Source organism: Budorcas taxicolor, chromosome 10 (assembly GCF_023091745.1).
Source record: "Budorcas taxicolor isolate Tak-1 chromosome 10, Takin1.1, whole genome shotgun sequence".
NCBI classification, from domain to species: Eukaryota; Metazoa; Chordata; class Mammalia; order Artiodactyla; family Bovidae; genus Budorcas; species Budorcas taxicolor.
The window spans coordinates 91363740-91368288 of NC_068919.1; the positions used below are offsets into that span (position 1 = coordinate 91363740).

At 42.4% G+C, this 4549-nt stretch overlaps 1 pseudogene; it reads right to left on the reverse strand.

Moving 5' to 3' along the window:
* Positions 1-3487: 3487 nt before the first annotated feature.
* Positions 3488-4279, reverse strand: LOC128054848 (mitochondrial import inner membrane translocase subunit Tim23-like; annotated as a pseudogene).
* Between the last annotated feature and the right edge of the window lie 270 nt (positions 4280-4549).

Consider the following 4549-nt stretch of genomic DNA (forward strand, 5'->3'; position numbering starts at 1 on the left):
AGTTGATGTGGACAGTGATCGGAATATCCTACTTTGGCATGTGGGTTATTTCGAGATGTAGGACTCTGAGACTCAGTAGGCCCAGAAAGAAGCCTTCTTGGAGTTTCCCTTAAGCAGCAACTTCTGGGAAATAAAGCTACCATAAATTTCTTTTTCACGGCAGGTCTTTCCCAGAAGGAGGAATGAGAATAAAATCTACCCCCAATTCCTTTTCTGGGGGAGTTTTATGGCCCTAAAGTAGACAGAAGTCCACTTGTATTTGTATAGACAAACATTACAGATTTTCTTATCTCCCAATTGGTCTTCTAAAATATCATTTATCTTTTGTTGAAAAAAAATCCCCTATTTGTTCTTAAAAGCATCTTTTCTCTTCCCCACCTCCTTTCCTTTATTAAATTAGGTATATAAGCCTCTAACTTGAACCATTTAAGGAGCCGGCTGCCTCTTTTGTTAGCTCTCATGTGCTACAAAATAAACCCTTTGCTCTGGTTAATTGGTCATTTGTCAGTTTAGTTTGCAGATCCCCATTACTGAATCTAAGAGAAAAAAAAAATTACTCTTCTATATCAACTTCCCAACTTCATCACATCGTTTCATAATAACATCATATTTTCATACGTTTCTCTTGGATTTTATGTCAACATACTATTCCTTGTGTACATGTGCCATGTGTCTTAAGTTTGTAATTAAGAAGCAGATTTGATAGAGTGCTGCAGGTAAAACCTGAACAGGAATGAGGAAAGCAGGATGGGGTAGGGGAAGAAGCTCTTCAAAGATGCTGAAGCCTGGTCTAAGCCTGGACCCACAGGGAGCTATGGATCATGACACCATGTACTTGCTCCACCTGGAAGAAGGTTGCTGGTTGTTTCATATCCCATACCAGTCAGTCACTGGCTGTGGGCTTCCCTGGAAGGAGGCGACAAGCTCACCAGCATTTTGCAGAATCCAGGAGGGTGACCCCAGTCAGGAAGCCTCTGTAAGCGGCTGAGAACCAAACTCCACAACAGTAGGGAGAGGATGGGAATCTTGCCAGGACACCAACAGCCTCTGCCACAGCATACAAAATACCTATCTTGTATAGTCATTTGTTTATGGCAGGGATGCCCTAGAACTCTAGGGCCATTAAGCTAAAGATCTTTGTGTGAAGGAAATTATTGGAAATATAGGGCAAGGGTCAACAAATATTTGCTATAAAGGGCCAGATAATAAATATTTTAGACACTGTGGTCCAGATGGTCTTTGTTGCAACTACTCAACTTTGTTGCTTTAGCATAAAAACTGCCATAGACAATGTATAAACAAATGGGCAAGGCTATATTCCAATAAAACTTTATTTACAAAATCACATGGAGGTCTTAATTTGGCCCACAGACTGTAGTTTGCTGACTTCTGATATAAGGGATAGAACAGGACATAATCATTCATGTTTACAATGTTTCTCCCCTCTGCAAATAGAATTAATTTTTCCTTTCAAATAAAAAGCTTATAACTAATATATTTTCCAATTTTGGTTAAGAGTATAGGCCTTGAGGGACTTCCCAGGTGATCTAGTGGTTAAGACTCTGTACTCCTGCAGAGGACACAGGTTTAATCCCTGGTTGGAGAACTAAGATCTCTTTTAAAAAAGAGAGAGAGCGAGCGAGAGCGTAGGCCTTGCAACTAAAAAGATTGGGATTCCACTTTTACCACTTTCTAGTCCATCAGTTTCACAAGGTCATGTTGAGGAATAAATAAGAAAAAGTATCAAATGCACTTTTAGTACGGTGGTTAGCACTTAGTGCTTAATAAATAATACTTTGCTATCATCATTGTCATTTCATCCCATAGGATATTATTTTATAGCTAATTCCTGGCATTTATCACTATTTTTATTCGATATCTGATTTACTTCTGAGATATGAGATTGAACATAAAGTTTTGCAGAATCAGTATAACTACACAAGGGAAGGTCTCTTTTCTTACATCAGGCTGACCCACCCCAACATACATGCTTCCTGATCCTTGTCTTCTCCTCTCTTTGCTTGGCAGAGAGAGATGGAAAAAAGATTTATAAAATAGATCCTCTGGAGATTGAATTAAGGTTGTGGAGGAATTCTAATGGATGGGATTCTGGTTGAAAATCTGACCTATAAATGGATCCTATTTTCTGTAACAAAGAACTAAAAAGGTGACCTGACATAGTACCTGGACTTGGCCACTCCCAGGATCACCAACTCCCCCCAGTTGTTCATTGAATGCCTTATACCTTTGGGTGTAAGTCAAAACAACTTTCACTTGTTTCGTTTAAATTCCATTATAGGATAGAGGCAAGCCTTGGACTGGGGGCTTGATTTAAAACAGAGCTGTCTCTCTCTGTTTCTCAGGCAGGAAAAATGTGAGCAGAAATTATTCCTGTCTCTAAGGAGCCTGTGGAGTTGGCCTCTGTTCCAGAGAAGATGCTGGAAGGCTTGGTGTTGCTGATGCGGGTTCATTGAGAAAAGCGTACTCCTCAGAGGTAAGCCATCCATCATTTCTCAGCCGCTGGGCTTTTGCTTCCCAGACAACTGCATAATGTCCAGGTTGGACAGACAATGCTGCATCAGCCCAGGGGAAACAAATGGCACCCCTTCGGTATATTGAATGGATTGAACCATCCAAGGGAATCTGTTTTATGGAATCATTTGGCTTACTAAACAACCTCGCGTTACAGACAAATAAAATCCTATAGCAAAGGAGCCAAACCTGCTTTTTAGTTATTTTTCCAGAAGTAGAGCCATTCGTTGCCAGAGAAAGTTCAGCCTCATGATAATGGGGAACACTGGTCTGTGAAAGCGCTGCACTGGGAGTGTCCTTTGCGTTTCAAATAAAGTTCCAGTTCCTCCTCATGGCTGTAAACACCTCAGTCTGATGCTACTGGCTTCTTTAGCTGCAGGCTTCAGCCCCATTGGCCTTCCCTTTGTCCCTTAAATTTGTCAAGTGTACGCCATTCTAAAGACCGTGCACTGGCTGTTTCCCTGGCTAGAAGACCCTTTACTGGGTCTTCCCAAGACTGATTCTTTGTGATCACTGATTAAACACGGATGTTGCTTTCTTGGGAGAGTTCTTTTTTTTTTTTTTTTTTTTCTATTTTCACCCTTTATTGGGAATACAGAGCAATATTACAGTCTTGGATCATTAAATGAACAAACGTGGCTGATACAGTATTGACAAGCAGGCCTGAATTCTGGGATTAAGTGGTTTTCCAGAAGTGGGTGGGAGCAAAAACAGGTGCGAGATCTTCTTAAGAGAACCACATCACTCAGCCGCCAAAGGGTGTTTTGTCTTCAACTCAGTAGTGGCTGGAAGGAGCGCCAGTCCTGGTCAACCATCCATGATCTTCATCACAGCAAACTGGAATCTCTAGTTTTTCAAATTAGTTGTAGATAGAAGAGTAAATGCCTCCAGACTGACTTATAAACTGATCAGGGTGACTACTAAAGTGTCCTCCGTTTGTAAACTAGCAGAATCTTCAGAGTGATTGTTGGAGCACAGAGCCCTTCATGTGCTCCCAGTTATTGTATAGAGCGTAGAGGCTCTAAGCGTTAGTCCTGCTAGGCGGCCTCGTGCTGCCCCTCGAAGGCCGCCTGCACGTTTATACAGCAGGCCTGTCATAGTTCCAGCTGCTACTGTGTTAAGGTCATCTTCTGCACCTCCTGTTTTCTCGATAATGACACCAAATGCACTATAAAGCAAAGCCGGAGAACCTAGGGGATTAGCCCAAAGTGCCCCTTGCCTAGTCACCATATTCAAGATCTGTGCATTTCTTGGTTTGGACCAGGCCATGCTCTGGGTTTCCTTCAATCCTAGCCGTAGACCATTCATCGACCCAAACGCGGCCCCTGTCATACAACATCCTCCAATGGTAAAGAAGGCCGGTTCAAATCTGCCCCGGGTTTTATTAGCTCCAGTTGGTAAAAAACTTATCTGTATCCTGTACGAGATACCGTGGATCCACATTTAAATAAGGAGACAGAGGGTTCATACCAATTAGCGGGACTCCAGCCAAATCCGCGTGCTAGTAGCCTGCTCCGCCCACCCTGCATGGTGTCGCAGCAAACTGCCCGACTCGCCGCCGCCTCAGGCCGAGATAGTCTGCTCGGCCGTCGCTCGGTAACAGCGGGGAGATCCGCGTTACCACCGGCTCCTTCGCACGCTGACCTCTTGGGAGAGTTCTTTGCTGACAACTCACTCCTTCTCCAGAGGCATCCACATCACTCTCTGATATATCATCCTGAATTGTTACCTTCATTGAACTTCCCATTATCTAAGACTCTCTTATTTACTTGTTTGATTCTCTCTTTTATTTTATTTTTTTTTAGTGGATAAAGATTTTTATTTTTATTTTTATTTTTTTATTTTTTTTTTAATTTTAAAATCTTTAATTCTTACATGTGTTCCCAAACATGAACCCCCCTCCCACCTCCCTCCCCATAACATCTCTGTGGGTCATCCCCATGCACCAGCCCCAAGCATGCTGTATCCTGCGTCAGACATAGACTAGCGATTCAATTCTTACATGATAGTATACATG